The sequence below is a fragment of the Dendrobium catenatum genome, unplaced genomic scaffold, assembly GCF_001605985.2.
Source record: "Dendrobium catenatum unplaced genomic scaffold, ASM160598v2 fragScaff_scaffold_1288, whole genome shotgun sequence".
NCBI lineage: Eukaryota > Viridiplantae > Streptophyta > Magnoliopsida > Asparagales > Orchidaceae > Dendrobium > Dendrobium catenatum.
The window spans coordinates 405,155-414,341 of record NW_021319750.1 but is presented as its reverse complement, the minus strand read 5'-3'; the positions used below and the strand labels follow the sequence as shown (position 1 = coordinate 414,341).

General features: G+C 28.0%; 1 non-coding gene across 1 annotated transcript; it reads right to left on the bottom strand.

Annotated features, from left to right (window-relative positions):
- Positions 1–593: 593 nt before the first annotated feature.
- LOC114580807 lies at positions 594–697 on the bottom strand. The gene has a single exon (XR_003702385.1). It is a non-coding gene; the product is annotated as a small nucleolar RNA R71 (small nucleolar RNA).
- Between the last annotated feature and the right edge of the window lie 8,490 nt (positions 698–9,187).

The following is a 9,187-nucleotide window of genomic DNA, read 5'->3' as shown; positions in this document are numbered from 1 at the left end:
CCAACAACCCAATCAGATAAGGATCAATATGGAAAGTCAATTAATGAAAAGAAATTTAGAGGGATAATATGTTCCTTACTTTATTTAATAGTTAGTAGACCTGACATTATGTTCATCATTTTCCTATGTGTTTTGTTTTATGCTGACAAAAAGGAATTCCACATGACTGTCATCAAAAGAACCTTGAGATATCTTATAAGCATTTTGAACTTTGGTATCTAGTTTCCAAGAAATATTTTAGCATTTTAATTAGTTGAATACTTAGATTTTTTTTCTTGGATATAATATGGATAGAAAGAACACTTTAGAAAATTTTCAATTCATAGGACAATCCTTTGTTTCTTGGTCTAGTAGGATGTAAACTTTAGTACCCTTATCCACCATAAAAACTGAGTATATGCCTGTAAGAAACTGTGTTGCCCAAGTCTTTTGGCCGAAGCAACAATTTCTTGATTTTTTATTACTAGTGGATAACGTCCCTATTATTTGTGATATTGCAAGTCCTGATTTGTATCACGAAGAATTTAATTCAACACTCTCACACTAAATATATTGTTGTAAAACACAATCTCATTATTGACTTGCGACGAAGGGAGATTTGATATCACATTTTTTTTTTCAATTTGAAAAAAGAGTCAATCTATGAAGGTTGGGAGAGATTTAAGGATATGCTTAGAAAATGCCCTCACCAAGCTTTACCTAATTGGTTAGTTATTTAGACTTCCAATAATATGCTTGTAGGATTCCTTAGGTTCATTAATTGATGCAACAGTAGGAGGATCTTTGATGAAATCTATGCATTAATTGAGGAAATGTTTACAAATAAATTTTAGTGTCCTTCTGCTAGGGTGAGTCCTAAAGGAGTAGCTGAAGTTTAAGAATTGAATGGTTTTTCAATTCTAACTACTCAAGTAGCTATTATTTCAAAAAAAAAAAGATAATTATCGAGTTAGTTCAATATTAAGATCATATATGAAATTTGAATAGTATGATTTAATTTATATTGGTAAGAATAAAGTTCAAGGGATTTAGAATGTCAATTTGATTAGAAGACAAAATAATCCCTATACTAATACTTATAACTGAGGTTGGAGGAACCACCCTAACTTTAGCTTGTCCAACAATAATATTGGTAGTAATAATTAGTGGAAAGATGGCTAGTTAAATTAAGGAAGAAATTAGAATAATCCTAAGTGATCTATGGTGAACCCTAGACCTTCTTTTTCATAGGTTTTAATCAAAGCAATCAATAGATATAGTGATTCAATTGGGAGCTTAATTGCAAAGTCAAGCTGCTTCATATACAAATTTAGAAAATTAATTTTGTTAGTTTGTAATTTCTATTAGATGCTAACCTCATGGAATATTGCATAGTAACACTAAAATAAATCCAAAGGAGAAAGGGATAGATTTTAGTGTGGATTACTTGTGAAAGTGGTATGATGTCACCCAACCAAAATGATATATCTAGACAAGTATGGCTGAAGACTAAAAGCTTAACATTGATGGGAGGCAACCCAAATATGTTATGTGTTCTTATGAGCATTTTTTACTTTCTTTTAAGTATTTGGTTTTGTTCTATTTATCATTTGTGTAATTTACTTATTATAATTATTTATTTATATTATTGTAGTGTTTATTTAGTTTACATTTTAAGTGAAAATTTTATAATTGCTTAATTGTTGAAAATGTCCTCTACATAGTGCTTACACTTTGATTACTCATTTAACCAAAATAATAATAAAAATTAAAAATTATTTAAAATTAAGAATAATATTAAACTCTAGATGATAATCTGGATGAAAAAAGAAATATAATTTTTAATTTGAAAATCATAATAGTTAATTAAATAAATAATCTAAGTTATTTTCGTGCTTTGAACTTAAATGTCATACACTTAATCATAGACTAATAATTTAAAGATTGAATAATTGAGTTAACAGAAAGGGAGTGTGTAGATTAAATTATAAAAATTATTGTAAACTTGAAATGGAATTAGTAAGCCTACTAACATCCCTACATTATTTCAATATGGTTACTTGCAGAAAGAAAATAATAGATATTCAAAATCATTATTATGTACTCAAAAATGAAATATTTGAAAGCATGATAATTAAAAAAAGAAAGACAAAGAAAAAGATGACAAGTGCTTCAAAAATGGGTATCTAATAAAATTACTATAATACTTAAGTCAAATAGGAGAATGTAAGTAAACTAATATATATGATGGTTTATTAATGAACTTATAATTTAACTATAGCACAAATAATTTCTAAATGATATATTACTCATATCTAAAATAAGGAGTCAACACTACATTTACACTTGTAGTGGATTAGTTCAATTTGAGAAACAATAAGAATGATTGAATAGAATAATTTCTTATAATTATTCAACTTAATATTTCATAACTTTAATCATTCCAAATTATATTTAAATGGTAAAGTATTTTTTCATTTTTTAATTTTTAATTTTTATTTAGGCTAGTAAGCTAATCAATAGGTGGTTACACCATTATTTGAGGACAAGCCATTGTTTAAGTTGGGGGGAATTTATTAAGTGTAAATTTTAAGATATTTTAATATTTTAAATATAAATAAAGATGTTATTTGTAGTTGATGTTGTGTAGGAATGTCTATGAAAACAGAGAAAATTCATAAGTATTGAACTAGCATTGCATTGTTCAAACTATCAACACTATAGTGTTAAGAATGCCCTTATGCCATATCAGGACATTACAACATTGAAGCCTTAAGGAAAATTTTAATTAATTTAGTGACCTGATAGAACTAAATTTAGCACCACAGTACTTCTCAATGGCACAACACCAAAAATTAGCACCATAGTGCTAGTGTCTCAAGAATTTGAGCACCGCAAAGAAGAATTAAATAATGCTACAACATCAGATTACACATTTAGTCATCAAAACACTCAAATTTTGGGGTGCTATGATGAAGCATTTGATAAAATATGGAGTCATGTTGAATAAGCAAAGTGATGCACTAGCTAAGCCCACAAATATGTCGGGTCAGCCGAATAACACAATGGAGCAAGCCCAACAATACTAAGGGGCTAGTTCATTTTATAGCACCACAACACTAACCTGTTGAGTGGTACCTGAGTTTTATTTATGTACTAGTACAATTAGTTTTTTATTTCATTTGAGAAGAGGTTATATCATTTTTTTCATAAAGGTTCTCACACATTTTTATGATTTTCGTATCTTAAGTGTAGGCCCCCCTTAGAGACAAGTCTAAGGGAGGCTAGGGGAAAGAAAAATATTACAATTGAAAATCTTTAGCCTATCTTATTGCAAGAAATAAGACACTTGGATGAGAAAGGAGCGTGGAAAGTGCATTTGAATGAATAAAGGATGTTTTTAATATCCCTTGTTCTTAAAATAATACATACAATGATCATGTGTGTAGTTAAAATTTAGTGTGATGTATTACCTCAATGGAGGAATATTGGAATAATTAGGAGAATTGAAATGAAACTCTTGCAAGCCTAGACATAGGATGTTTCATATTTTAGGTTCTACAGAGATGTAATAACCATTAGAGGCCATAAACCTCCCTTCATATCACTATAAGCTCAACAGAGATCATGGGATGCATATGCTATGATCCTCATCAAGCATAGAAGTGTCTACTTAGGAAAACTTGGGTAATTCATACTCATTAGTTAATCATCTATTTTTTTATTACCTATTTAACTGGAGATAAAATCACAACACTGATTTTTGTTTGGTAGAATAAATATTGTAATTGCAGTAAATAATCATTAGCATATTTATAAAACACTTCCTCGTGGGATTGACACTCTCTCATTTCACTTTATTACTTGATTGACATGTGCACTTGTGTATTTTCTAGGTAATTCACATCAAAGAAAACCTAATCATATTTCAACCCAATACATATCATTCACGCATCCAAGCTATTACCTACCCACACCATCAATAGGACCTTAGTAGAATCAACTAGAGCCATTTTAAATAAATATAGAAATAAACTATGAGGTTTTATGAAAGCTATTTAAACTTACCACTCATCAACTTGGAAAAACTGCCTAACTCTTTCAATGTATGAGGCTAGCCAACTAGCTTCATCTTTTTGGCATAAAGCTCAAAATTTTCATCTTAAGAAACATATAGTATTTTTTCATTATATGACAATTTTAAATTAATTAAAAGAAAGGGAGAGGGAGTTAAGGGTGGGTTAGCCAAGTGTGTTGCTATGGAGGAAATGGTTACCATTGTTTAACTTCCCCTCTAAATTAGTGGTCGCCAACCAAGGAGTATTTAAAATTGATTATTTGATTAATTTCAAATCAAATAATCAATTCTATAATGAAATTGAAATGAATTTCTTCTATTTTGATCAACTACAATTTTAAATTTGTAAAGTTTGCAAAAATTTAAAAATTAAAAACTATAATTATGTAGTCTTTACACAATATTTATGTAATATCTTTTTTTTTAAAAAAATTTTGGTTAAATTTACTAATTTTGGTCTTTGTAATGGGCCATTTATTTGAAATAGCATCCATCTTCCTTTGGAATCTTATTTTTGGTTTGAATTTTTGTCTTTCATCTTCTTATACCACAACATTTCTCATGGATCTTAAAGAAATCTTCTCTAAAAGGTTAGATGGTTGTGCCCAAGTAATGTTTAAATTATTTTGCAATGTCTGTTCATGTTGATAATTCTTCAAATAATAAGCTCTACACTAATTAGATATACTACTAATAATTATCTCACACTATAAATGATGTACATGCAAATTTAATGGTTTACTAACTCCATCATACGTCTTGGGCATGCATGTGCTTATGGTGTTGAACTATATCTTTGATGGTATTATTGGACAAGGTGAGATAAGTGATGTTTTTTTTGGAAAAGGAAAAGAGGCGTGGATGACAATGGAATGGATTTTCAAGTAAATAACTTAAGCTAAAATTTTATAACTTCTTGAATTCTCACCAAAGTATATTAAAGAATCCCAAGAAGCTAAATATAGAACGTTGGGCCTCGCCAAAGCATTAGAAATCCATAGCCTCACTTTGTGATCACTTGGTAAAGAAAATTTAACAAATTAATCATTAACCAAATGTCTTATGCACTTTTGGATTTGATATTGAATTTGGAGTATCTTTGAATTTTCTTTAGTAAGATGGATAAAGGTCATTAGGAGGTTTTTATGAAGTATTTGAGTTTCTAAGATCATTTGATCATTTGATAGCTTTGTTATGTTCTAATGGACTTCCAAAATGAGTTTGATAATTTTCCAAGTCCATTTAATATATTAATTTATTAAAATAGATAATTAATAAATTCTAAAATTGAATATTAAGAAATTTGGCATGAAAGTAGTTTTCTGAAATTACGTATAGTTTAATGTATTATTGATAAAAAAATTAATGTAATTAGGATTTATAAATTATTCATAATGCACATAAACGAGTGGGGATGATAAATAAATGCTATCCATTTAAAATAAATGGTTCTTATTGAGTTGAACTTGTTTCAATTCAATACTTAGGTATTTGAATAGAGATACTAGAGTGTATCTTCCTCTATAGTGCACAAATTGAAGTAATTTAAATCTAAGTACCTTTAGGTGATCAAGGTATGCAATCCTATGGTTCTAACAATGAAGTGGACCCAAACACTTAGAAGATAAAAAAAAAAGCTTATTTATTCAAGGGCTTAGATTTTATACCAATGCTAGCGAAATTAGTTGGACATGTTGTTCCCTCAACTTGAGGTAGAATTAAGTAGAATAACCCTCTCTAGAATTGGGTTGAGACTACCTGGATTAGTGCGTCAAGCAACAACCCCTTATGAATGACGGGAGCTTGATCTTTATGGCTAGCTAAGAGTTCTTAGATAGCTTAGAAAGGCTCAATGAATTGGTGATAGCTCATTTATGTTGAAGCAAATAGCCTTCTCATTAGTAAGCGTTTGGGTTATTTATGCCACAGCCCAATCCAACATAACTAATATATCATCATAGGTTATACTAGGTCGAGCACAAAATACAGATTTTGCCCAAGATTAATAAAATAAAATTCTTCATGCAACATATATACATATATCAGGATTGTTTACTTTCAAAATATCAATATATAATAATCGTGGCTTTTTAAAAATTCCAAGAAAATACATTTGGTCCATGTTTACAAAATAATCAATCTAAAATTGATAGAGTGCCTCTAAACCATGATCTCACTGCAAGGGGCCTTATCCTTCCTAGAAATATATAAACATGATGATGAAAGAGAAAATAGCCTAGTAGGTAACACAAAACCTATAACTATATTCAATGCACAAGAATAAAATAATATTCATGATACTAATTAACAAATCATAAAAGATAAACATATGTGGAAAGTAAATCTATGCTACTTATATATAGGTATCATGTGTCATGTAATTATGACAAAAAATATCATTCGAAAATCATATGTCATACTAGCCAATCTATAATATAAGAAGATTTAAGCAGTTTCATTTATCATATAAGACATCATCTTATTTTTATATACCATAAAAAATATAAGAATACTATCTAATCATATCATATCATTTGGTATTTTTATTATATCATTCATAATATATTAGGTACAATATCAAATATAAGTAAGAACAATCATGTGGCATAGTACCCGAGAGTCATCACTCCTAGTTCATATACACTAAAAATTGCATCACTTTCCCCCTTATATGTACCAACCGATATTGGGTTAACGCTAGTAACACTTATTTTAAAAAGAAAGTTCGTTGGCCCACCATCCTGATTCATATAGTAACCAACCTTTCTTGTATGCATATGTACACATTTCATATAATCCATAACATAAGAAACATATCATACTATATATTCAACTCATTATATCATTTTAATGCATATAAATTTTCATATGAATAAAGAATAATGGAATTCATAACAAAATCTGATGTGCACTATTTCACTTATATATTACAATAACAAATGAACTCAAACCAGTATGCATGTTATACACTTATATTAAGAGATTTTAACAATTTTTTTATCAAATTTTTAAATTTATTTAAAATACTCAAATTATGAAATTTCTTCCAAAATATAAAAATATCTAATAAAAATTAATTTTATTGTGTCAATATGCACATAATGATTAAAATTATAACATATTAAAAGTTACATAGTAAAAGTTTGCTAAAAATTGAGATATCACAAATTTTATAAGTTTCGATCAAATTTAAACTAAGAAAATATAAGATAAGTAAAATCATTGAAATCAAAGCTGGAGTTAGGATAGCCTACCTAGAGATGAATAAATTTCTAAACTTGTCCGCCAAGTGAAAATGGCTCTACGACCTTAAATCCTAGCTTCTCTCCCCTATTGTCTCTCTTTTTCTTCTCTATATCACTTTTTTATTCTCCATTAAAACTAAATGGGAATGAAAAATGTCCATTGAAGAAGTTTTATAAGTGGGAATGTATATTTACTAATAAAATAAGCTGATGGTATAATTATAATTATGCCAATTAATTAGAGTTTAGAACAAAATTCATATAAATCCTTGTATATATTCAAATATAGGGCTCTCAAATTTTTAAATTTATTTAAAATACTCAAATTATGAAATTTCTTCCAAAATATAAAAATATCTAATAAAAATTAATTTTATTGTGTCAATATGCACATAATGATTAAAATTATAACATATTAAAAGTTACATAGTAAAAGTTTGCTAAAAATTGAGATATCACAAATTTTATAAGTTTCGATCAAATTTAAACTAAGAAAATATAAGATAAGTAAAATCATTGAAATCAAATGTAGAGTTAGGATAGCCTACATAGAGATGAATAAATTTCTAAAGTTGTCCGCCAAGTGAAAATGGCTCTATGACCTTAAATCCTAGCTTCTCTCTCCTATCCTCTCTCTTTTTATTCTCTATTTTACTTTTTTATTATCCGTTAAAACTAAATGGGAATGAAAACTGTCCATTAAAGAAGTTTTAAAAGTGGGAAATGGATATTTACTAATAAAATAAGCTGATGGTATAATTATAATTATGCCAATTAATTAGAGTTTAGAACAAAATTCATATAAATCCTTGTATATATTCAAATATAGGGCTCTAAAATTACGGAAAAATATTCTTAAAATAGCATAGAATATGTAGAATTCTTTGTTGAATTTGGTTTTCACAATGGACACCTAACGATCCCCTAAAACCCACTTATACCAACATTTGTCAATTTCTTGAGGAATTATAAATAAATAAGGAACATAATATTTTTATATCTACACCACTCATAAAATTAGGGGGAAATTTATCATAATTAAATCAAAACAATATCTATGATATGAAAAAGACAATTTATAAATTGACTTATAATGACTCCTGAAATATTATGTGGATGCTATGTGTCAAAATATATTTTATAAAACTTTAAGTGTCTACGTCTCTATTTCTTAGCCAAACTATCATAACAATTTCAAAGACTAAATAACTTTTAAAAATAGATTTTTAATAAGCATTCATAACATTATATTAATAAGCTTCATTATCAGAATTGAACATGTAGGTATTACAGTTTATAATCCCATTTTAAAGCTTTAGTATTAAAATCATGGCTCTTTAAGTACCACCTTGACGTGATCAATGGTTGGGGAGTTGAAAAGGTTCCTTAGAAGGTTATTCCTATTATTGTATTTAGATAGAATTAGGAAGAATTGTATTGGGCATTCCTAATTAATACTAGTATATTTTAAGCACATTTTAACCTATCATGAACTAGGGTTTAAGGTTTTGGTCAAGGGGTAAACCTACTAAGAGTGTGATTATCATATTTTTCATTTACTAAGATAAATTTGGCCCACCATTATAAATATTTTGCATGATTAAATCCATTTATGCCACCTTTAGTCAAAAAATATCATGTTGACTTATTTGGTGAATTGTGGTAAACCATTAGATTAGTAGGCTTAGACATAAATGAATTTTATTCTTAACATTCCAAGAAATATCACCATCTAGGATCTAAGTAGATTTGACCCATTAATTAGGTCAATTGTATGGTGAAAATAACCCATCCTTTTTAGGTTGTAATATGTCATATTGGGCCATTTACTTAAATTTTCTCAATTGGAGTTATCAAATTTAGTTGGACCAAGCTACGTTTCTTT